The 27641-nt window shown below is 34.8% G+C and overlaps 1 protein-coding gene across 13 annotated transcripts in view; it reads right to left on the bottom strand.

Moving 5' to 3' along the window:
- The window catches only part of Hr3 (nuclear hormone receptor 3 ROR-beta), a 165977-nt gene that overhangs the window by 75830 nt on the left and 62506 nt on the right, over positions 1-27641 (bottom strand). For 2 of the 13 annotated variants that reach the window (XM_073081705.1, XM_073081707.1), the window contains exon 1: positions 3583-3751. The exons of 8 other annotated variants lie outside the window; for them this stretch is intronic. The gene's annotated coding sequence lies outside the window, so the exon portion shown is untranslated. Of the gene's footprint in view, positions 1-3582; positions 3756-27641 lie in introns of those variants that run through there. 3 more of the 13 variants (XM_073081716.1, XM_073081703.1, XM_073081717.1) reach the window with 3 other exon arrangements.

Raw genomic sequence — 27641 nt, 5'->3', positions numbered from 1 at the left:
ATGCTACGTTGGAATTAGTTTGTCTGCTTTAGCTTAGTATGAGTTTTTACGTATTTACAAAAATGACTGTTTTTGTATGTGTTTACGTATTTTCCATACATTTCCTATCAGTTCTGATACAGTCCGCTATGGAAATGGAAATGTATGAGTCTTTTTGTAAAAACGTAAAAACTCATACTTTGACTACAGTTGTTGTTTATTTTTAGTGTATTTTGTGTTACAGTTAGCTTTACCCGTTATTAATAATCGATCTATCCGATTTATGAACGATCGAAATGTCAATCTCTAGTATATAAATGAAAAGTCGATCTTCGGTAGGCAAAGGATAGAAGGGTGTGGCAAGGGAGACATACTTATCTGAGGCCTTCCAGCTCAGTCCTTAGGGATAGCGGCGCATGTGTAGTGGACTTCAGAATTGAAATCTAATCCTATCTGGGATTGATTACAGATGTCCACAGCAGTAGCCACTTACGAGTTAGACTGAATACTCATCTGCTATTCTTATATAATGAAAAACTTTCTTAAATTAAATGTGTAATTAATACAAAAGTTACCGAAAGATTGACCCCCATTCCGAGCTTCCGCGAACAATCTAGGTCGCAAATTCATGACCCTAACCTCACCAAGGTCAGACGAGCTAGCCCAAAACGTGTCGTGACCTCTGACCTACATGTGAGTCAAGTTGGGGGTCATAGTTTAATACTTTATTGTTAGAAGTAAAGAATTTGTGTTACGATTTCCGCGTGCGTTCTTGCGCGGTTTTTTGGTTTAGACGACGGTACCCTAAATATTTTATATTTGATATATATATCATTTTATTCTCTATAATGTCCTCTATCGTTTAGTGAAAGACCCGTCAAAATTGGTCAAGCCGTTCCAAAAACATGCAGTAAAAACAAGAAGACCAAGATTTTTTTCTATATGTACTTGGTAGGCGCGTTATTATTTTTTTTAATGTACCTAGTAGTAGTATTAATAGTAGTCACAGTCTAGTAGTTTAAATATGTTCTCTCAGGGGTCAAAGGTTTGAATCAGGCACATGTGATTTGTCAAACTTATGTGCGTATTACAAATTATCATTTGCGTTGACAGTGAAGGAAAATATGTAAAGAAAATGTATGTTCCTGAAAATTAGAAAAATATCAAAAATGTATTTTCCTATCCGCAGTTGACCAGTTTGTTTACTTTGAGAAAAGACGTTCTTGACGACTTTCTACACTCACAGCCTCACACTAGGATACCCTGTACCTCACACACACAAAGACGAATACAAACACCCAGACCCAGAACCGATATCTAAATTCATTTAGAAATGTCTGTTTGGCCGGGGATAAAACCCGGGACCTTTTGCGCGTCAGACCGGTATGGTGACCGCTCCGCCACGCGCATCAAAAGAAAAAAAAAGTGAAGACATATGCCCAGCAATGGGACAGTAATGGGTGGACTACGACCGGAAGTTTTTTTTATATTTGTACCTAACGATAAGGCAGAACCGTACAGAACAGTGCCTAACGGTAAAGCAGTCACCAACACCAGAGGAGTCACCAATGCATCGCCGGTTTTGGAGAAGAGCTCTTTTCGCACCTTTTTTGAAGAGCCCGTGTCATAGCGCTTAGGGAATACCTCAGGAGGACATCCAAATTTTACATGTACACGGCAAAAAAGAATATTGGAAGAATATAGTGTAGGACTTAAGTATTTATTACGCCCAGCAGTGGGACAGTAATGATCATCATTAAACCAAAACATTTCTCTCCTACAGAATAAGAGGGGAAATGAATTCCAAGCAACGTGGTTGAAAATAGGTCATCTTTTATTACATTAAACAATCTATTGTTGCTCTCTTTCTGTTTAAACGAGGTAGAGCAGGACAGAGGATCGGTCCCCTTATGAAATGAACTCGGTTTTGTACTATTGTAATAGTACAAATATAGTTTAAAAATATTTGAAGTTCCGTTTTTACCCTTTGGTTACGGAACCCTAAAAATAATCGCATTACACGTCAGTATGGTTTGTTTAAGTTGTCATACACTGTAACCACTTCGGTAGAATTCTTTATCTATACATGGAAACCACGATAGAGATATCTATCGCGGTGGGTTCAATACCACATGGTTTTAATTTTACCCGAATGGAAGGTAAAGTTTTTTCCATTCTTTGGCATACAAACGACTTGACTTTAAAAAAAGGTGCCGTTGGATTCGTCTAAATTATGGGAGTTTTATATATTTCTTCTAGGGAGTTCTATATTTTTACGGAGTCAGATTTTTGTTTTTTTTTTCAAAATACTACTTAATATAGAAGTAGCGTATGATGCATGCAGTCCATTTGAAGGTAAGGCTGCCGTCCATGGACATCTGTAATCAACCCCAGATAGGATTAGATTCCTACCTGAGGTCGGCCACAGATGCGTTACCCCTGAGGACTAAGCTGGAACGCCTCAGAAAAGTATGTCTCCCTTACCACACTTCAAACCAGAACACAGCAGCGTAACACTGCTGTTATTAAGCAGAAAATATCTACTTTTCATTTATTTATAATATTAAAATAACGCTATTTCATAATATGTTTTTAATAGAAATAAATAAAGATATGAAGTTTATATGTTATGTTACTCAAAACCACAATAGATAAACAAGTTTACTTTTTAAAATATAGATAAAATAAACTATTTGTACACAAAATCAATAAAATGCTTATCTTTATTATCTGTGGTATGAGGGCGTGTCAGTAACGTTAGAAACTATGTTTTGCCGCGGGTTTTACTTGTAAAAGATGACCTAAATTTTGTAAGGAATACCTTATATGAATTTATGTGCGCCTAGTACCTTAGGATCAGTTGATGGTCTTCAGTGGTCAATTATGACGTCATAATATAGGTTATATGTTTTTTATACTCAATTATAAAAATATACTAAGAAGTAAGAGTCATTTTGATAATAAAATATACTTAAAGAGTAAAAGAAAGTAATTTTAACTTTTTTTTTAATACCTACGTAAGTTTAATACCTAGATTACGTACAATGTATGGGTTAGTGAGTTACAAAAAATGAAGAAAATTTTATATATTACTTATTGCTTATAAATAAATTATGACAATTTATTTATCCGTATTACTTTATGAACACATTTATATTAATAGTTGTACAAATTTCAAAATGTTTTTATAATACATTATTAATTCAGAATTTTCTTTTTTTAATTTTGTTTATTTTTATTTTAATCGCTTCTGGAAGTATAAATTTTTCAAAAACATTTAAATATTAGAAAGTCTTATTTCATTCATACGAAAGTAAAATTAATGAGATATTAAAATTAATTGTATTTTTTCACGTAAATTTCACTTAAAATTAAAAATTATTCGTTAACGCATCCGTATAATTTTCTCATAAATCTCTTTATTTTAAGCCGGTGCTAAACGACGACCCGAAATTCGTGAGCCAAGTCGCTAATTAACCAATTAAGAATATACAAGCGTGTCATTAAATTAAAGAAAGTACAGACGTTTATAATAATGTAACGAGTTACATCACTTGAACCCACTTTCCAGCGTCGGAGTTGTGAAAACCGAACGTAACAAACCTTCAAAACATATCCATTTTATTGTGCACTACACAACACAAACACTGGCAACTTTGCACTGAAAAAAAATAAATTCGAAATTCGAAATACGCGCCGAATTCGTAAGGACCCGCTCACACCGGTGTTGCAAGCGGGCCATCGGGGGAACTAATAGGAAATGAACGGGTGTAGAGCACACCACCGCACGCACGCACACAGCCGCACTCAGCCTATACGTACACGACTGCATGTATTGGGAGGTGCAACACGATTTGACAGGCACATGTGCTATTTATAGACTAGTTTATTTTAGTTCTTGATTTCCCTTTCCGAAAATGCAACTGAAAGTTTTCTTAAAAAAAATTCCAACCTTTTCAACTTTGCACCGGCCGACGAAACAAAATAACGGGCTCGCCATTAAACTATTATCGCGAATCTTAAATGGGAGATCGAAAAAAATCGTACCGTAGCAACGACATAGCGGTCCAAGAAAAATGTTACGCGGCTAAATCACAACAACCGTTATTACATAACAGTATGCGGGAACGAGACAACGGCACTTCACCGTATAACGGAAAGAGAGCACCGAGATTGTGTAACTCAACACAGGGAAAGCTCATACGTACTTTCTTTGTACACAATCACCACTACCTCTGCGTCTTTGAGCCTATAACGTGTGGACGCATTAGTGTGTGCGTGCCTTTACATTTTTCGGCGCAGTGGCGAAAGGTCTTAAGCGCTCGGATGTATTTTTCAAAACGGTCCCTCTCTAGGAATAAGGAAAGAGTGGTTTTATACGCTGCAGCGCGGTTTTAAAGTTTATTTTCGTGGTGCGGTGCAGCTGCCAGCTTTTTGAGGAGGTTCATTGACTCTAGGTTTGGCACGTCTTGCCTACTTGTTTTTTCCACTCTGTAGTAGGCAGAAAACTCCACAAAAGACACTATATTTTCCGCGGAATTGGAACTAGGGCACGCGTACCGAGTTCTTTTTTAATCGATTTTCCTCGAAATTAAAGGACAAACATTATATTTGCTTGTGGGATTCTCTCGCGAGTTGTAATGAGTCGATTGTAATGAGAATTCACCACAAAAATGAGGACACGCGATAGCGGCGTCGCTATATATAGTTCCGCTATCCGTTAATAGATGGCGTTGTTATCTAATTGCGTTATGATTTATGTGTTGTTTGAGTTTCAACGGTTTATTTACAACTTCAACACATTTTTGACGTATTAATACAAAGATTTATGTAGACATTACGATTTAAAGATTGACAAATGATCAAAGTACATTTCGCGCCAATTTTTACGGCAATAAAAAGAAAATGTCGGACATTACAATATCGAGTTGAATAACGATTATAACTTCAGATCTTAATTGAAATTGGGTAATAGTAATAAAACATTGTACACATTGTTAATCATAAGAGCCTAAATAATAATTTTATTAAGCTTTGTCTTAAAATAGATGCATATACTGTAAATTGCTATTGCATCACAACGGAGGAAGTGAAATAACAGGCATAATATTTATATAGCCGTCTCTTCCTGCCGCTATATCGCTGGCCCGCTCGCACGCACGGCAGATCGCATTTGAAGCGCGGAAGCGAGCGACGTATAACCAAACTCCTCTTTCTTTGGCATCCGTTTATATCTTTCTCTCGCTCGTGCAAGGCAACCGAGTGCGTTGACCTGTCCTTGTTACGCTAGTGTGCAGCCTTGCTTTACAGTTATACGCATAAGTTTGTATGTAGTGAACGTGCATCGTAAGGAACGGTTCATACGGCGTCAAATTTTTCGACGTGTATACATTTTTGTCGTCAAGTGTCGTAATCGTATTGTAAAATATATAACCGGTTTAAAAATAAATTATTCCTTTTTTAAATCTGTTCGGTAGTTAAAATATTATAAATACGACTTAATGAAATGTAGGTATATATCTGTCGTCAAGTGTCAACCACGTATTGTAATTTTCTTTTTACAAATATTTTTTCAAATATCTGTTATTCCGTATATAATGTTGTATATAATACTTACATTACCTGTTTGTTATTAAGGAACAGATAAATCTATTTTTATAGATTTTTTTCTTTTTTTATAATAAATGTATTTCATACTATACCATGGCTTGTTTTAGGCGCGTGTATGGTTGGAATTCCATGATTCTTACCTGGAAAAAGACAAAAAATATTAATTAATTATAATAATATTGAATCATAAAATAATATAATATTATACATCAAAAGGTCATAAACCGAATCTGATCTCTTATGTATGAAAAAAACGTTATTTTATACGCGTTAAGGCATGTAAGATCATTTAAGTCCGTTATTAATAACCCATCTATTCATTTGTTACCTACCAAAGACCGTAATTTGACGATTCCTGTGAAGATATTGTAAAAATGTCGATCTTTGGACACAAAACATTGGATAGATTGCTTATTAATAATAGGCGTTAAAGGTTGGACTTTAACAATAGGTAGATTGCATGACCTACTGCCACTTGAATGACATAAATATGTCACATAATGCATAAATAAAAAGTTATTGTTAAGGAAAATGGGATGTTTTTACCTACTTCCATATATAAAATTATTTGAAACGCCATCTATTAACACATAATTGCTACATTCATCTATCCGTATATGTTCGCATAAAGCAAATTATTTATTTATGTAAACACAAAAAAGACAAGAAAACATCTTATAAAAAATATGCAATGAAAATGTACACCCTAGCCTACTTTAATGTGCCTTGTTTCACCGAGGACAGAACCCAGATCCCTTACAGTAGAGCAATCCAACCAACTGTCAAAAAAATCAAGGAAAATAAAACAAAATGGCGACAACACACCAATATATACAACCTAACTTCGTACGGTTATAAAAAAAGTTGCGTCAGAGACTACTAGGAGTCCATAAAAAATGTCTGCCAGGCGTCAACGAGCATTACATCACTTACTCACACTGACGCGCGCGTGTGTGTCCTACACCTGTGTGCGTTGGCACGTGCTCACTTCGTACACACACCGCTGCGGCCTAATCTTTTGTGGAAATTGTGGAATGCGGCTTCCATACCTTAATGAGTACTTTTTAAAGCGCTGAAAAGGGTAGCTTTAAATTTTCCACTACCACCGTTTAAAATTTCGTTGATTAGACGGCCTGAAAGGTTAGCGCAAAAGGCGCTTTATATAATATTTTTTATTTATACCGCTTTGAGAGACGGTAATTATTATGTTTCTTGAATAGAAGCAGAGTTTATAGCTTTTATAACTAGGCACAAAAAGCGTTCATGGTTTTTGAAAAATACGCATAATCCTGAAATGTTTTCTAGGTTACATTTTATATATCTTACTCCCTATAATCCCTTTATTCACTCTTAAATCTGTCAAAATGGGTAAAAAATCCAAAAACTTCTTTGAACAGACAAACACTTCAGTTTTATTTACATGTGTGGATTTAATCATTAAGAAGTCTATTTTTGTGTATTACAAGCGAATCCGCGGCATGAACTGGTATAAAAATCACTGTTACATTAAGTAGTGTGTACTAGGTATGCATAAATGCTAGGTTCGTGTTTTGTATGAGTCAGTATCACTACATAACTATCATTGTACTTGCGCAATTATTTCAATAATGACTGTACGATATTCGAAGACTTATGTATAAATTTATCTGTCATTACCGCCCATGGACATCTGTAATCAACTTCAGATAGGATTAAATCTATAAGGTCGGTTACAGATATGTTGCCGTGAGGACTAAGTTGGAACGCCATATGTAAATTCCTCGCCTAAAAATCCTCACGGACATATGTAATCAGCTTAAAACATTTTTACAGTACTACTTAAAATCCTACAAATACGTTAAGTCTCCTGACTAAGTTAGAATGTTTCGTGTAAATATTCCTACTTTAGTCCTTCAAATCGTATCAGCGTTCGTTTGTTAAAATAGACATAGGAGAAATAAACTTAAATTGTAATAGTTATATTAAAAATAAACTTACAATATTATGTTCTATTTTCCTGGTCAACTAAAATTGTAAATAAATGGTACAGTTAAAGGGATTTTCCTCATGTATGAAGCACTTATAATACTTGCATGTTACACGTGTATAGGAAACGGATAGTAAGTGGCCACTGCTACGTAGCATCGTAACTTTATGAACATAGTTATCACCATTGAAGACTAACAACTAACATTGTATGCAGCACTTAATGCCAAAGTATCAAATATGCCCCAACTTAAAGTACTTAAAAAAGAAAAAGTACTACAATGGCACAGCCATGTATACATGAAGCATATCTAATGGTAAGTGGTGGCCATCCATGGACACCTGTAATCAATCTTAAGTAGCATTCATATCCTCCTTAAAATCGGCCACTGAAACTGCTACCTAAAGACTAATTTGGAACGCCTCGTGTAAGTCTACCTTCCAGAAGACAGCGTTACAAAAAATGTTATTATCTGTGTCTAGATACGGTCGGCCATATGTACTCCTGCCTAAAGACTAAGTTGAAACGCCCAATGTAAGTTTACTTTCCTTCAACGCAGAATACAGCAGCACTGCTATTAAACGAGGTATGTCACTTTAGTAGAGTCAGAGTCACGATAGATTTTATTAATTTTCCTTCTCATAGCTTAGACAGTAAATTACAAAGTTACTATTGAATCACGTAACTAACCTGCCACTGCATAATTGTACTAACCATTTTGTTACTTTAAAATGGGACACGATTGCTAAAATAATGTTGGGTAAAAAAATCTTATGATGATTAATAATAAAGTTTTATTATGTGGCAAGTGGATAGAATATTATGGAACATTTTATTTAAATAACATATCTCCGCAATTTGGCAGAGAAACTGGAGAATATTTTAACCAAAAGACCCAGCTTGTAAAAATATAGCCTATACACCAATTCCTACAATTTAGACGAATCCAATGACAAATCATTTTAAAAACCGTCAAGCTTTTGGGCCACAGGGCATGCTAAAGAATAAGACAAACATACATAAGTACTAGCTGACCCGGCAAATGTTGTGTTGCCATATAAATAAAAAAATGTTAAAGGTGAACAACCCTTATCACTTAAGGGTATGAAAAATAGATAGTAGCCGATTCTCAGACCCACTGAATATGCATATAAAATTTAGTGAAAATCGGTAAAGCCGTTTCGGAGGAGTACGGTAACTAACATTGTGACACGAGAATTTTATATATAAGATAAACGCTCGAAAAACATTACCCTCGGCATACGGATATGAAAGTTCTTGAAATGTAAATAGATTTTGAAATGTATATCTCTGCAATTTCAGTAAAAATGGTCTTTCTATTTATAATTTTTTCATTTTTATTTTTCCTAAAATGGGACATTTTCACATCTCCAACTTGTTCTCGAGGACACCAGGAGAGACTAGCTAAAAAACAGTCCCGTTCTTAATATAACGTGTGGTCACGTAAAATAACTAACCTACCACTAAATAGTATAACTAACCTGCCACTACATAGTAACAATGTTATATACTTAGTCACTCTACGTAATCACGATATCTACTTGTCGTAGGTCAGGTTTTAGCAACTATTATTAGATTTCGCATTTGTTCTTGAAGGTTTCGGTTTCACTTTTTATCTCCAGCGTGATGCTGTGATCTGTACGGGGAGTGTTGGGTTCGATTCCGGCATAAGCAAACTACAAGTTATGATAATTTTTGACAGGGAGTTTAATTAATTGTATATTAATAATAAAATGCCGCGGGTTTGATCCCAGTTCATTTAATTTGAAAATAGCACACATTTTAATGGTGAAGGAAAACATAAGGAAACTTATGACATTCTAACTTAGTTCTAAGAATTAGCCACACATCTGTTCTCGACCTCAAGTAGGACTCTCGTCTTATTTGGAGTTATTTACAGGTCCATGCGTCAGTGGCCACTCAATTGGCTAGTAGTAAACAATATTTTGTAATCTATAAATGGATGTTGATTTAAATAAGATCGTTAAATAATTTAACAGATTACAACGAAACTTTAATATCTTAGTGGGCTTTCACGAAAATTTTCCATTTTACTTTAACTGAACAATGACCATTATGTATAACTCAAATTTACCCCAGGCCTATCATTTGTCAAAGCTATGTGCATATAATAAATTGATTCTCCTCTCTCCTCTCTCATTCTAGAATAGAGAGCCGTGCCCAGAAGTGGGACAGTAAATTGATAACATACGAGTATCTAAGCTCACGCGAACGAAGGCGCGAAAGGAAGGTACTATGCGTATTTATATAATAGTGAAATAATTGCAAACATTACTATTTATTAGACAGAAACTAAATATCAGGACAAGACATGTATTTTAAAGTTGCCCTGATTCCAAATCGTAAATAGTGTAACTGGAATCGTAAAACGATAAGTACGTTGCAGTTACGATTCAGTCTACTTATGATCCGACTTTACGTCTTTACATACAAAAGTGTATATCAGCAATTTGAAAATAGTTTTAATTTTCTATACATTTCTAATATCTTCTTTCCAAGTTTATTTGTTAAATAAGCTTGTAGTATACCTGATAATAAGTTACAACCGTTGCTGTGCTCTTGCACAGACTATTAAGGGTACAGACTATTAACTATTAAGGGTTTTACCCCCTTTAATAAAGACATTTTAAGCCTGCTAACCCTTCATTTTGCAAGAAGACTATACTCAACATTGGAACAGTAATGGTATAATGTTTACATATTTAAGAACTAACTAATTATGTAATTTGGACCTTAATGATTTTCACATTATTCTAGTGTGATTTTGTAACATGCAGAGTATTCCTAATCGCGGCAACTAAATGGCAAAAACGTGGTACAATGATTTAGGGAAATTAGATACATTTGTATTATTGCAACCATATAATAAGTGACCTTCCATTCTCAGTTCAGACAGCACCGTTTTTCAAATTTTACCATGGATCCATAAATATTTTGGATAAGTGTAATCCCAATTCACTCATTGTATTGGCTACGTTTGCTTAAAAAATAGCTCAAATTAAACCCAGTCTATTTTTAAGGTTATGTTAGCGCTAATATAAAATTAAACATTTTGTAATGTAAGTTGTATTCGATTGCAAATGTTATATTTCCCACAGCTGGGAACAAATCTTTCCACACTTTGAAAGCTTAGAATATGGAATATGAGACCAAATTTATGAAAGGTTCTACGAAAACATTTGTATTTATTTTTACACATATCAATATTGCAAATTGTGTAAAAATAATTAATCGATACATGCCGAAATAAAACGTTGAAAAAGTTAATTATTACTTTTACATTACTTGCATTTGGAAATTTCGACATTTAAATGTCAAAAGCTTTAATTAAAGAGTTAAATTGGTCAAGAGTTGAAAAATCGTCGAATTTTATGGTTGTTTTAGTGCGTAATAAATAAAAAGTATTTTACGGTAATAGTTGAGTCGAGATGATTTCTTGAAGGTGAATCAGGATATAAGCACTATTATGTGAGATTGTTCTTTTTCATCTTAAAATCAGAATTCGTAAAATAAAAATCGTAAAATTCGTAAAATCGTATTTTTGTAACTTGACTGTTACAAAAATACGATTACTTGACTTACTTTTGAATGTGAAAAAAATCTTATGCTAAGAATTATACCATATGTACATATATGTATGAATAGAATCTATCCAATCTTAATGGGTGGTGGCTCATGGAAATCTGAAACGAAAATGATGGGACTCCAACCTTTAATAGATCACACAGTGTTCGTGAAGACTAAAAAGAAATGACTCGAAAACGTGAATTTGTTTACCACAACTAAAGCAAAGAGAGACTACATTCGTGGTATATGGCAGAAGTGTGGCCTTGATGGTCAGAGAACCTCACAGCACCACCTTTAAGATTAATAATGATTTAACAACCCTATAAATTAGTTATATTCAAGTTACTAACTAAACTATCCTTAATAAAACGTTTAATTACGTGTATCTCGTTTTATTAATTTAATTAATGTTTGACATAGTTGCATATTAAGCAATACACAGAATGATTACATGAAATAAAATAATAAATGAGGATAAATAATAATCACTATAGGTATACGTAAATAGCTAAGTTTCAACTTAAGTGATAAAACATGTTGTGTTTTATGGAATTTAAGGTAAGGTAGGGATGAAAGGGCATATTTTTAAAGCAAAACTGTAGTAAGAAAATTTCGCTTATTTACGTTCCAACTTAGTTATCAGGGGTGACACCTCTGATAAACTTAAATCTACCTTTAGAAGCATATGGTCATATTTTTTAATGTTTCTAATGCTCAAATTGCTCACATTTCTTAAATGTCACTTGATCTTGTGACAGTTTTCAACAAGCTTGATTTCAAGTTTTGATTGCTCAATTATACGAAACTTATAAACATTTGCCATCAATTCAATTTTTACTACGTGACACCACGTGACATTACGTTCAATGACGTCACGTTTTATATCTATTATAGTTTTATTTTAATTTTAAGACGCGTTTGACACGACTATTTTATGTTGCAAATGTACACCGAAAACGCACGGATTACGACGTTAAATAAAATATAGTGAAGATTCTGTTTTACTTAGGATCCGTGTCCATTAGATAGATGTATACATGCTATTAGTGAGACAAAATAACTTAAACATCGCATATTTTAAAAGAGAAAGTGTAAAACTAATGGGCAATACCCAAGTGACTCATCTACAGATGTTTAGCAAGAATTTCCTTTATGGTTTAGTTAACCTTAGCTAAACGATAGTTCTGCGGCCCGTGAGGATAGTAACAAAGTTGAGTAATGTTGGGTGCGGTTTATGTTGGATGATGATGGCTAGCTAACATGCGCACTTACGTGCTTTGGAGGGCTTTGTTTCAGCCCTTGTCGATTTATTTAAAAATTAAATAGCGACAGGGCCGAGGGCGTTGCTAAGGAAGGGAGGCACAGTAGCTTACACATTGGAGTTCTACAGCGTGGCATCGCGAAGAGGAAAAGTTGCCTCCCCCCCTATAAAACACCACCACGGTTTCTTACACCAGGTATCTTACCGTAGAGCAAGACAGTAGTTTGGTTTCCTCATAATGTTTTCCTTCGTTTTAAGAGATAATTAATTTCGTGTACGCAGAACAAAACAGGTGGGGAATTTGCTAGGAAGCCTACAATTCGATCCTAGGACCTTCCGATTGAGAGGCCGAGTTTCATACAACTAGGCTCTCTTTAATAAGTATTTTGATTTATCCTGACTAAACAGTACTGCTTTTTTATGAGGCATTCATAAACCTTTAAGACATAAGAATTTCAACGCGCAAACACCGACAGTTCGAATCCGTATGTATAAGTGATTAAAAATACGACATTGACCAAATTAGTATCTACCTAGGCCTAAACGCAGAGCCTAATTATGCAGATAGGTGTACTAACCTATGTTGGACACTTAGATCAAAAGGACAGACAACGCCTCGTAGAACAGCTTACAAGAAATCGTATTATTTTTATAATTTAGGTATAATTAAGAGACTGTACATGTACATGAAAGCTGTATACTATGAACATCTGTTATCAATCCCAGATAACTAAGATTGATCGGTCGATGCGTTGTTACCCCATCCTAAGTTGGAATGCCTCGTGTTCTGCTCTTTCTATTTTGAAATAGAATTCACACACATTGACACTGCTGTATTATGAAGAAATAGATGTTTTAGTGGTGCCTCCGAAATTAAACCACGAAGGGTTCCAGCTTCAAGTATGCGACTGAATACCACAGACTTCGTAAATGTTGCAAATCTGGAATATTGTGCAACCTTTTCTTTTTCTTGCATAGGTTGTCTAGAAAAGATCGCTGCTTAACGATAAACCTATAGGATACTGCTTGAAATGTGTATATTGCTTATTATTTAAATTCAACTGTAAGTGTGCAATAATATTTATCTATCTTCAAGCAGTTTTCATACAACAACCTACCTCCGAGATTCTTTGTATCTACTGAATGTAATCGGCATGTGTGTATTCGTGTATTACGCAAGAAATGAGCACGATTCAATATTTTGTTCGAGATTTTCATTCACGATTCAATATGTTCGAGGTTAGTCTATGATTTTTGGTCTAAGGTTAGACGCACTAAGATTTTGTATTCAGCATGCGATGCTAATATCTATGTAAGGTTCTACGGTACGTAAATAAAATTGAAGGGTGTTCGCAATTTCAAAATAACTTTGAAATTGCGAACACGGGTGTTATTAGTATATAAATGTAACTATTTGAAATAATCCGCAATTATGTGACTTTGTTTTGATTTAAAGCAATAAACCAGCGGCAAAAAGAATTTGAAACCGCGTATCATCTACCCATTACATATTGAAATTCTTAATCAATACAGAGCATAATAGGGCAGAGCATAACACAAACAGAAAAAATGTGGACTTTATTGTTGGTCTTATGTATTGTTTCGTTACATTTTATGGATGGATGGTTATGGATTTGTTGTGCAATACTTAGATTAGTATTATTTATACAAAATTTACCTACAAGCAGGCCACTTAGTGTGGACACATCTTTCCATGTCATAATAATGTAACACATACACAAATATTGTAATTAACCAAACATACTCCTTCCTAAGATCAACTATACATTCCTTGCAGCCTCTGAAGACTAAGCTGGAACGCCTTTTGTAAATATTTAAACCCTAAAACACCCTTTGGAAGTTAAAACATATTTTTCTGTCTTCGCAAGTTTAATTCCATAAGTAATAAAAAAAATACGTCAGATATTGTCGAAAATTTTTGGCCATTTTTTTTATGTTGTTTTTTATGTATTGTTTTTTTATATGGAAAAGCTTATAAAAAGAGATAGAAACCAAAAAGGCTTGTGTTTTATGCTATAATTATAAATTAAGAAGTCATATACTATATTTACGTAACACTGAATTAATACACTATGATAAAATTAACAAGTCTGTGGTTTTTATTCAATTTGACCGATAACATTTCAAGGTCACAATCAATAACACGATAAAAACACTAACAGTTACTTAACTTCACAAGATTAACATTTTTTGGTTATCTCAAAAATGTTAAATACATTTTTGTTTCTTTTTTAAGTTTTTGTTTTGTGAAATATGTTTACAAGGATTTTAGAGAAAGGTAACAGCGTAGAATACGAATACACACAAAATAACGGCATGCTAATAAAATATGTACACAAGCATTTCTTTATTAGCCATTCGCCGGCGAATATTCGCGTAGTGTGAAAGTAAAAAACCTTTCCGAACTACGCACTCAACGATGCGCTGTCGTGTGCCGGGATCAATGTGTGCGTGCATCCGTGTGACCCACTTACGAACGCGTTCGGCGAACTTCGGGTGTTTTCGTCACGCGAACACGCCGCGCCATCTTGACGCCACGACCAATTTAACATGAGCTATGATGTTCTGAGGGATTGATGGTTATATAAGAGACGCGTAGGTCAGGACGCCTGGTCAGATGTATTACGTATCTAACGTATCTGTCAAATGTTTACCGCGTCTTGTTTTTGAACTGTTATCGAATTGTCATTAATTTTGTTGCGAGTTTCCTAATGATTGTAATGTTGGCTGATATCACTTCTTTATCTGTTGAAAACAAATATTGTACTGATTACGCGGGAAATGCGGATTTCGATTTGAAGCCTGTTTAATTTTAAATTGTGGACATGTACCAATCGCAATGATTAATTGTATACAGCCAGCGTTTACTTTTTAAATCAATACCTGCTTATTTAAACTGAGATGCTGGTTTGAGAAAGTAAGGTTGTTCACACTATTGATTTTTCGAAATCGACATTTTTGTTGCAAAACTCTGAATGATGATTCATTTGAAAGCTCATTATGGTCTACACTTTTTTCGTACATTATTTTTGAATACCTACAAACATTTAGGTACTGACATACTTATTTTTTATTATTTTTATTTTGAATATAAATTGAATATTAAATTGAAGACTCGTGGCTTAATTTTTATGTATTCGAAATATTATAATACACAAAAAATATAGATACAAAATTTATAATAGTGATGTCAAAACAGTTATTTTTGTCGAAAAATATAACAGTTTCGTTATAAAATAACCGTGTCAAAAATTGTTATTCCGTTACCATAAATGAAATTTCATGCTCAATTGTTATAGATAATAATAAAAGTTACCAAGTAACAAATAGAATATAGCGGTTATGATACAATGTAATTAATTTTGGCGCACTACTCGAAATCTTTATGGAATTGAAGTAACAAACGAGCATGCAGTTCATCTGACGGTATATCTGATAATTATGGGAATATGTATTAAATCCAAAGTAGGATTTGCGTCCTGATAAAGTTGCGCTGCTATAACCCTGGGGACGACGACCCCCGTGGCGGAGCGGTCATCATACCGGTCTGACGCACAAAGGGTCCCGGGTTCGATCCCCGCCAGACAGATTTCTAAATGACGAATTTAGATTTCTGTTTCTGGGTCAGGGTGATTGTGTATATTGTCTGTGTGTGTCCATGGCACCCACGACACAGGGAATCCTAGTGTGGGGCTGTGAGTGTAGAAAGCGTTTAAAGACTAATTTGGTATGTCTCTTGCTTTATTTGTTGGCCTTTGAACCACTTTTTATAAGAATGAGGTACCAAAAGAGTATGCAGTCCACTTGATAGTTAACAGCTAGTGCCGCCCACAGACAACTAGTCTTCACAACAACCTGAGGTTGGCCACAGGCGACTTGCTTCCCCTAATTACTCAGTTGTAAACACAGCCGCGCTTAACACTGCTGTTATTAGACAGGTAATAGGTTTGGCAGGCGGCAGTGGTGCCGCTGAAGTCGTACCACCCACGGTTCTACCACCTTCAAAAGTTGAGGTGGTAATGTCTCCGGAGTCGATCCACAAAATATTCTACCATATGTTGTACAGTCTAAAATACTTATTGTTTTACAAAAATGCATACACGATTGACGATGAGTCAGTGGCAAGTAAGTCGGTAATGTGCGTACGGCCAGTGGCCTATTTAAATGTTTAATTACATCGTTGTAGTGTAACACGGGCGATGCCGAGGTATGAGCTAGTCTGTGGCTATTTTAGAAGTTTAAGAAAGATTTTGTAATAAAATACTATGTAACTTACAGTAAAATAGCATCAAATTTTATCATAAGATTTTTCGATTACTACAAAGGACCCCTACTTACATGTTTTTGTATAAAATGTAACTGTATTCACCTACGCTAAATATATGTATCTATGTTCGAGTAGGTTCTATCTTAATCAGCTTAGTATTTTTCAAGGTTAGCACAAATAGAGCACATATAGGTTAATACGATACAGTCACAAAATTGCTAATAGAAAATTTGGCGGTGAGAAAATAGTATTTATCCGAGACTACAGACATACAAACAATTAAATTATTATCTGTATAGATACCGCGTTTCGACTTCCGAACGCGGTTCCGGGGCCAAAATTTAATTTCTTACGCACACATACAACCAGTTCGGCAACTTTCACCTATTCGAAAGTTGTTTACATGTGTGCGACTATTTCGGATACACCCATGAAAGTTAAAAATCGCATTATAAAATAACATGACGTTATAACTGCTATTAACTGTTGTTTAACGTTATTTTCTAACTGTTACGCAACCGCTAGGGATGTGAATGCGTTAATTACGCCTCTGTGATTGTTTGATGACAATGATAGCTTTGGTGCCTGTTAGTTTAGCTCTTTTATGATTTATATGGCTGTGAAAGAGAAAAGGTTTGTTTGTAAAGATTATGTATTAAAGTACCTTTGCATGAGTCAGAGATCATGAAACTTATTAAGGAGGATTAAGATTAGAATATTTAAAATGACATAGATTTAAAACCTTTGCAGAGATAAAGAGCAATGCGTTGAACAAAAAAATATAATAATTGGTACATGTTATTTTTGATAACATATTTTCTTTATGTGTTAAAATTAGCATCATGTATAGGTAAGGGTTCCTTCTCATCTTGAGAGGAGACCCGTGCCCAACAGTGGGACAGTAAAGGGTTGATGATGATAGGTAAGAGTTGAACTTCCACTCCTATCCAAGTACTGAGAGAGATCGACATGCATTTAATTCCTAATGATAAACTTACAACATAGTGGGATATTTGCATGTTCTTTGTGTGATAAAATTAGCATGTTATATAATAGTCACTATGGTTCATGGCCATCTGTTATCATTATCTGATGGTGTTTGAACTCTCTGTGTTTCGACTTCGACCTATTTCTGCCTAATAAAAACAGTTTTAAGCGCTGCTGTGTCCTAGTTTGCTGGGTGTGGTATGGGAGACATATTTCTCCGAGGCATTACAGCTTAGTCCTCAGGGGCATCTATGGCCGACTTCAGCTATGAAACGAATGTTATCAGGAGTTGATTACAGATTCACATGGGCGAAAGTAGCCACTTACCATCAGGTGAACTGCATGCTTAAGCAATCATACTTTAATACTATTAAAAATCAAGGCCAACTTAACATCGATGACACTTATAAACAGGAGAAAAGTTTAATCTAACGGAGATCACAGAGCCATTCTATCTTTAACGATGAAAAGACCTCCTTATATTTGCTAAACCTAGAAACTACGGTCTTCAATCAAACTGCTATTATATAGCAGTTAATAAAAAAACGGAATACACAAAAATAGCAGTTACCTGTATTTATAAGGTCTTGTAGGATCGCTAAGCAAATAGCCTGACGAAAAAACTTTCACTGTTAGATAACGGACCGGTTCGGGCCGTTGCCAAACGTTTTGGGTATGTTAGAAACTTTTTATCTAACAAGCCAAGAAAAGGATTTATTAACTGAATGTAATGTTGTGTGTAATGAAAGCCATTTATCAATGTAAAGAGAAATGCCGATTTAAATCTAATCAGAGGTCATGCTTGTTAGTAAATTTAAATAATTAATCACTTAGGTACTCAAGTCGGTTGATTCGTCAGGATTGCACACTAACCAATTCTCTTTTTTTCTCTAAACTTTTCTCTAAAGCACCTACATCCAGCAGTGGACCTTAAAATGCCGCTGGATAGATAGATAGGTTGCTATCCTTGATGAATAAATTAAAACATTTCGTATGACTTATTAGTTACCATAACCTTCAAACCAGAAGATTACATGGCAGAGATGCTATCGTCATGTCACGAACTAATTCACTACGAAAAATAATTTAATTGATTATTTCATTTTTATATGTTTTTTTTTTATATAAAATACGAGTAGCAGCCGGGCATGCAGTCCACCCGATGGTAAGTGGTTACTTCCTCCCATGAACATATGCAATCAAGTCCAGATAGGATTAGATATTCCTACCTGAGGTCGACCACAGATACGCCGCTACCCCTGAGGACTAAGCTGGAACGCCTCGGAAAAGTATGTCTCCCTTACCACACCCTACAAACCAGAACACAGCAGCGCTTGAAACTACTATTAAAAGGCAGAAATAGGTGTGGTGGTGATGCCGTAGGAGATGAACCACAAAGGGTTCTACCACCTTTAGTTTTAATATGTGCTTATATGTTTGAAAACAAATTTGTAAACCTTTTACGTTTTGGCTATTAACAACACTAGTTACAAATTTGTATGCAAAGATTTTTATAGTGTACCTATTAAACAGAAAATCTGTCTATTAAGTATTATCTACTTTGATGTTAAAACCCGTGTACTTAAAAACTTTAGGTATCGTGAATTAAATGCTAAAATATTCCTTGCCCTTGTATAACAAGTTTAGTTACTACTGAGCAAAGGATCGCGTGTCGCTCAAATACGGTGAAGGCCTATTGCTTATTATTCATCTATTATACATCCTGTATAATTATATACGAGAGAACATCTCGGCACCTAAATAACCAACAAACCGAAAATCGTTAAAACTAATTAATAACGTTACTCGTTATTTTGTGTCACGTCTCTATGAAAAATATAAGTTTTTTTTTTGTTTGGCTCAAAAAATGGGGCGACTTTGCTATGATTAATAAAAACAATTTTTTTTTGTCTTTATACTATTTTCGCAGAAGATCAAATTATGAAGGAAGTACGTCAATAAAATTTACTTCCACTTTTTTGTGTAAAAATGGTTAAAAATGCGCGAAAAATTTATCAACTGGCAGTAACATATGCAATTCATTATCCCGAAGAAAATATATATTAAAAAAGTATTAACACTGGCTGTATGAACAAATTATCTGGGACGGTGTCCTTCATAATTTTGGAGCGCTTGTCAGCTCCGAGATCCAAAATGGCGTCGGTTTTGACTTTGCACATGCAAGTGCCAACAAAAACGTTTATTGAAGCAATCATCGCTTATTTTTGGCTTACGATACACTGAAATACTTGCAGATATATTAAATAATAAATTATTGTTGCAATAAAAGAAATCTTGGAAGAAAATTTGTCGCCAATTCACTTCAGGCAGTATAAAAAAAGTATTCGAACACGGCACAAAGAAACATCTAGACTATATTTTGGTACCTAATCTAGGTTTATCTTGACATATTTCGCCCTAAAGCTAATTAGGTTTGGTTAGGGCTTTAAGTTTGGTAAAGGGCGAAAGGGTTTAGAAGAAGATAAAAATCTTTAATGAACTTTGAGTCTGGCTAGACTTATTTTCACAGTATTTTTCATCTTAATACCTACTGGTGATCAAAAAGCCGTGATAACCTAGTGCTTAAACCTCGACCTCACTATCGAGGCGTCCAAGATTCGAATCCCAGGCAAATGAATTGGAAATAATTCATCACTTGCTTTTAACGGTAAAGGAAAACATCGTGAGGCTTAGAGGAGTGTTGCATAAATGAGAGATCTTATACCAATACGCACTTTGCTCAGAGCGGTGCACTATGGCCTAATCTTCATTTTGAGAGGAGATCCGTGCCCAGTAGTGGGACAGCAATGGGTTGACGACGACTAGTAGCCAACTAAAAGTCGTTTTTTCAGCAGAAACCGAAATCAAATTCGGTTTGATGTACAGCCCTAAAAAGGTTTTACAGGGATTGAAATTTTATTTTAATCAAGCTAAATAAAAATTAGTATTTGGCTTTCTGCTTAGAAACAATGAAACACCTATTTCATCGCTTTAGGAAAAACAACCCTAAGGTAAAATAGGGGTTTAAAAATTGAATTATATAATGTTATGATTAATCTATATGAAGTAGTTAGCAAAAACTAGTATTTTACAATTTTAAGGATACGGAACCCACAAACACGAGCCCACCTCGCACTTAACCATATTTTTTTATAATAATCGGTGTAATACAAAAGAAAAGCATCTCAATTTCAATTAGTACGAATTTACATAATGGTGGCCTTCATGCATTATTTACTTTTCAGACTACTCAGATTTGTTGATGATTAATTACTATTAAATGGATTAGATAAAATTTGCCTGGAAGTAATTAGTCGATAATTAATTAAATAAAGATTTTATAGTAGCAACGAGCAGTCCACCTGATGGTAAGGCTACTGCCGCCCATGGACATCTGTAATCAACCCCGGATAAGATTAGATTCCTACTTTTACATTTATTACTACTCTACCACAGATGGGTTACCTCTGAGGACAAAGTTGAGAGGCCTCGTATGAGTATATCTCTCGTACCACACCCTTCAAACCAAAACACAGCAGCGCTTAACGCTGTTATGAAGCAGAAATAGGTGTGGTAGTGGTTTCTGTAGAGTCGAAATACGATGGTCTCTACCCTTAATATAAAGCGTATAGTGTTTTACATAGTATTAGGACACTAGTTATATAGATATTGTCGTGAACCTATTATTATCTTACTGCTGGACATGGCTCTCTTCTCAGATTGAGAGGAGTTTAGGTCATACATGTCTACATGTGAGTTGATAGACTTCACACACCATTGAGATTTCTTTATAAGAATATTTAGTTTTGTTCCATCAAAGCACTTGATAATTATTTTGTAATCCTTACTAGTCCTTACTTCCTTACTAATATTATAAATCCGAAAGTAACTCTGTCTGTCTGTCTGTTTGGTTGTCTTTTCTTCACACCTAAACCACTGAGCCGATTTTAATGAAATTTTGTACAAAGATAGTCTAAAACCCGAGAAAGGACATAGGATAGTTTTTATCCCGGAAATCCCACGGGAACTAGGGATGGCGATCTAAGATTGATTCATCGGAGAATCGATCTTTTGGACCAAAAAGTCGATTATTTTAATCGATCTCCAGTAACGGATCGATTCAGTGAATCGATCTTTCAACCCAGAAGATCGAATTATCCGTCTTAATCGATCATCTATCTATTTATATGAAAATGATCATTTGTCTATATACATTTTATAGAATCGGAAACTATGCATTTGATCAAGTGATGATCTTTTGCAAAGTTGTTGTCCAAGAGCCCACGAAGGTTTGGGAGTTGGTAAGACCAATTTTCGACAGATGGCACCACTGTCATTCCAATGAATGTACGAATTTTCTGTTTTATGTATGTCATATTATATCTTTAAAATGCGGGCGAAACCGCGGGCACCACTAGTACGCATATAATTTTGAAAAAATATAGGTGTCATTTGAACATCGGGCCCCTGAGAGGCCAAGTTTCAGCCACCAGGCTTCACATTGCCTTCAGGATTGATCAGAAATCCCCAGAGTCACCTTACCTGTAGGTTGTGATCAAAATGTATATTTATTCCACAACAAGGCTACATAGGCACGCGACTAGTGGACAGACATGCTTGTCAGCTTAAGGATGGTACCATTGTAAAGATACTTTCTGTCTAATAACAGCAGTGTGTGGTGGATTAGTTACGCAGATTCTACCACCTTCATACCGAGATCACAGGCGTTACCACCACGCCTATTTCTGCCTAATAACAGCAGTGTTAAGCGCTGCTGTGTTCTGGTTTGAAGGGTGTGGTAAAAAGACAACAACAGTTCCATCTTACAAGTAGTCCTCAAAGGTAGCAATTGTAAAGAAAATTCAAGTTTAATCATGGATATAATTAGGAAATATCATCAAGAATAGCAATAGTAATTTAATTTCAGTAACACAATAACAACATATAATAATGATGAAAACCAAAATACTGATAGTAATGATGATAATAATCAATAATTATAATCACAAGTGATAATAACAATGTTGTTGATAATGAAAAGAATATAACAACACAATCTAGGCACTTACAAAACTCATATTGTATCATCCCTGTTCGCGTGAAGAATTTACCTTGAGGGCGAATAAATACATTTGTAGGGATGGCGATCTGAGATCGATCGAAGAATCGACCTTTTGGGCCTAAAAATGGATTATTTTAGTCGATCTCCAGTAATGGATTCATTGAATCAATATTTCGTCCAGGAAATTGAACGTCGATCTTTTCGAGCTTGGTTTTGATGTGCTAGTGACATTTGCCGAAAGACACGTATTCCAGTGCTTGTTTGGTCCTGAAGACCTTCTTTTCGCTATCTTCGTCCTTTCACGGCTAAAAAGATCGATAATCGATTTTTGAAGAATCTTTGAGCCTCGGTTTTTTTGTGACGCATTTGAGTCGAAACTTCGATTCAAATCGAACCAAGAATAGGTATTTTTCGGAAAGCATCGCCTTCCCTATAAACATGTTTTGATGAAAACCGTGGTCTACGTGCGGCTGAGCTCTCGCCCTTTAGACAAAGTCCTTCATACCTTCGTAGACGGAAAGTATTCATCCTAATCTCCAAACCAAATAGAATTTTGAATGTTATACACGTGTCAGATAGCCTATGGAAAATTGGAGGTAAAATCTCAGGTATTCAATAATATGAAGTAAGGGGCATATTACGTAGGGTTCTACCCTTTGTGGTTAGACTCCGGCGGCACCACCCCACACCTATTTCTGCCTAATAGCAGCAGTGTTAGGCGCTGCTGTGTTCCGTTTTGAAGGGTGTGGTAAGGGAGACACTTTTCCGAGGCGTTCCAGCTTAGTCCTCAGGGGTAGCGGCGCATCTGTGGCCGACCTCAGGTAGGAATATCTAACCTTATCTGGGGTTGATTGTACATGTCCATGGGTAGCATTAACCACTAAACACCAGGTGCATGCTTGTCTGGTACTCCTATATTATAAAAAAAGACTATCACAGCTTATTAACTTCAATATTATCATTATCATCATCAACATCAAATCCTTTCATCTCCCTTCTGGCCATAACACGCTTATGGCCAGAAGGCAGATGAAAGGATTTGATATGCTTATGTGGCGTATATTAATTTACTATTAATCTTAACAATTACCTCATGAGTCTAGAATTCGAATCCCAGACTGTAATGCCTCTCCATACCACTACACTATTCTAAACTACAATTTTCGTATGGGAGTACACACTATATCTCATCTCACGCTAGTTACGCTTGCGCAAGCGATGTGCACACTTTTTGTTTGCTATTATCTTTGTTAGCTCAAATCTGAGTGTGCGCCTGAACGTTTATATAACGAGGTATATACTGGTATATAATGGATATATATCTACTAAGTATGTTTTTGTCATACATTGTTATTTGTAATTTAATTATATATTGTGATAAATATAAGGTATATAATATAGGTATGCATTAAGCATATTTTAGACATAAACTAGCTGACCCGGCGAACGTTGTGTTGCCATATAAATAAAAAAAATGTTAAGGGAGAACAACCCTTATCACTTAGAGGTATGAGAAATAGATAGTATCCGATTCTCAGACCTACTGAATATGCATATAATATTTGGTGAAAATCGGTAAAGCCGTTTCGGAGGAGTACGGTAACTAACACTGTGACACGAGAATTTTATATATAAGACAATGTTAAAATAAAAAGAAAGATTTAGTAAAATAGAAGGTAACACTAAAACACAAAAAATAGAAAATAAATATAGAAAAACTTAATATATGTAAATCCTTAGAAAATAAATAAGGTACGTTCCTAAGGCCTACTCGTATTTTGAAGTGACTATATAAGTCACATATAGGACGCAGTACTTGATTTGATTTATTATACAACCTCAGACAAATGGAGTCATTTTAAATTGGTCACCCTACGACTTCCGAGGCACATATATTATGTTTGATATGCAAAAAGTGAGCATCAGTTGTGCAAGCGTACGTAACTTGACTATGACAGATGTATGGTATAACTTTATATGGAAAATTTTCATTTTAGGCCTCAAAATCGTTTGTTAATAGTTAGGCACCACCGCCATACTTATTTCTTTTATAATATAGGAGTCCACTTGATGGTAAGTGGCTACTGCCGCCCATGGACATCTGATTAGATTCCGACCTGAGGTGCGCCACAGATGCGCCGCTACCCTTGAGGTATAAGTTGGAATGACTCGTGAAAGTATGTCGCCCTTACCACATACTTCAAATATTAGTGTTATTAGGCAGAAATAGGTGTGGCGGTAAAAATTTTGATTTAAGACCTCACTTGACCTCAGTGGACTGGTAACACTTAAGACACCACCGCCATACTTATTACTCTATAGCAGCAGTGTTAAGCGTTGCTGTGTTCTGGTTTGGAGGGTGTGGGTAAGGGAGACATACTTATCCGAGGCATTCAAATTCAATCCTCAAGGGTAGCAACACATATATTGCCATATAGTTCACAAAGGTATGTGAAGTTAACCAATTTTATCTAGGGTTGATTACAGATGTCCATGTGCGACAGTAGCCACTTACCATCAGGTGCTTGCATGCTCGTCTGCTACTCCTATATTATAAGAAGAAATAAGAAACTTTATCGCAATAACAATAATTAAGCTTGGCCCAAAAACAAAACAATTATATTAAATCCATATTATTATTAACGAAGAAACAAAGAACGTCACTGCAATTATGTCAAACTAAATTAAATAATTAATAGTTTAGAAAAACTTCTAAAATTGCATGTTGGTTTATCGATAAACGATTTATTTCATAATAATACCAAATGATAATTATTTTTGTGAATGAACGCTTTTTGCGGCACACAATTGGAAAATTTGTAAAAAAATAGTCAAGTGCGAGTCGGGCTTGCGCACGAAGGGTTCTCTATGAATCTGAGATGTCGGTATATTGGATATTAAAACGAAAAGCGCCAAATGTTTTCGATGTATGAGAAAACCTGTTTTTTTTTGTTTTTTTTTTAACTGCAGCATATGAAAATGATATTAGGTACACATGCATTGTAGGTGGGCTCTGCTACCCATGTACAGTCCGCGTAAAACTGCTAGTCCGCTGTGAATATAGAAGTGAATCGCGTCGCCATAGCAAATTGTATGACTACACCTGCTCATAACAACTTCAGAGCGGACTAGCAGTTTGGCGCGGATACCTGTTATAAATAGACGGATAAGAGACCCATATTAGGGTTTCAATAGCACCTTTTGGGCACGGAACCCTAAAAACTGACGTGTTTCACCGTACAATATGAATGACACTTAATGAAGACTTATCTAATCGATAAATTACGTAATTATACTTTTTTGGGATCAATTATCGTTTATTTTCGATCTTTATTTGATTAACCTGAATTGGGTTCTAGGTTATTTTAGCACTGATTTTGTGATTTTTAAAGCATGTCGCTTTTTCTAGACTTAGAATGAATGTGATTGATGTTAGTTTTTAGCTAACTATCCAGGTCGATTGATTGTTTTTAAATTAATACTTATAGATACGCCCTAATGACCTAATAAATGTTAATAAAGTTAGTATATTTTATAATCTGTGTATAAGTAGGCAAAGACAAAACTGTTCTGTACTTTTTCTTTCGTCTGTCAATTCTTTTTTTTGTTTTTGATCAGCACGAGATTGACAAGGTTTAAATAATTTTTTTTTTGATAATGATATCGATAAAAAAATGGGATTGTTATAGTTGATCATTTTTTTTTTTTTATGTGGTTGTTTTAACGAGGTTTAATATTATCAAAGGGTTTAATTAATACAAAAATTGGAAAATTTATGTTCATAATTGATTTTAGAACACTAGATGAACTACTCGTATAAATGAACGTAGTTATGCAAAATAGATCCAACCACAAAAACTAGCTTTTGAGAAAATAGGTCTTTTAGTAAAAGTTAAATTACTTAATTTATTGTTGGTTTTACTGATATCTGTATATTTCAAAAGAAAAAATGTACCGTGCATTTTTTGCATATACGAAATTTGATGTGGAGATGCCATTTGTGATAGTAACTAAAAAAAACGGTTTTGTGGGTTGGATCCATTTTGCATAACTACGTCCAAATAATATTGGTTTCAAAATCGGTCTTTTACACTGGGGGATAAAAAGGGATTGGGGTCTGAGGTTTCAGTCCTAGATGAACCTATGTTTTTTTAAGACTAAACATTAATTATAAGTTGATTCAACGGTGAAGGAAAATATCGTGAGAACACATGAATGAGAGTTCTGTAAATAATCTCAAAGATGTGTGAAATATACAAATTCGCACTTGTCCAGTATGGTAGACTATAACTTCTCATTCTGAGAGGAGACCTGTGCCCAGCAGTGGGACAGTAATGGGTTGACAACAAGCACCCGATACCTATAAAGGACCTTAACACAATCATAAATTCTATCTCTTCAAAAATAACTATAAAACATGATATGAACTTATGTAATAAGAATTTCATATAAGATTTTCTATATGCGGTTAAACAAACTTACAAAAACAAACTTTTTCATTTAAACTTCAGTTAGTTAACCACAAGTGCGACCACACTGACCGACTTTAAAACATCTTTTTTTTATTATGACAACACTTTCGCTTTGACACTTAAATGCACTTCTAAGTTTCAATATTACGTCACTCTTTTTTTATTTCTTATATTTTGGCTTCGCCCAGTGTTTTTAAAATTGCAGTCTTTGAAGTTAAAAGCTGTTTTTTAACTTCTATGTTAAAGATTTTTGAAAATAAGAGTTTTCATCTGTAATTATGTAAGCTTCAATTTTGTTTGCATTAAAATATAAAACCATTTTAAAGGTAATGTTCTTGTTCGGACGCTTCTTGTAGAAGTGAAATAGGCAATTTTTTTTTTTTTCAATTTTTAACAAATCGAGTTTT

The sequence above is a fragment of the Epargyreus clarus genome, unplaced genomic scaffold (genome assembly GCF_041222505.1).
Source record: "Epargyreus clarus isolate Ecla_fem2 unplaced genomic scaffold, WU_Ecla_fem_2.2 ptg000016l, whole genome shotgun sequence".
In the NCBI taxonomy this organism is placed as follows: Eukaryota; Metazoa; Arthropoda; class Insecta; order Lepidoptera; family Hesperiidae; genus Epargyreus; species Epargyreus clarus.
Note: the sequence above shows the minus strand (reverse complement) of the source record. Positions and strands in the feature narration are given on the sequence as shown.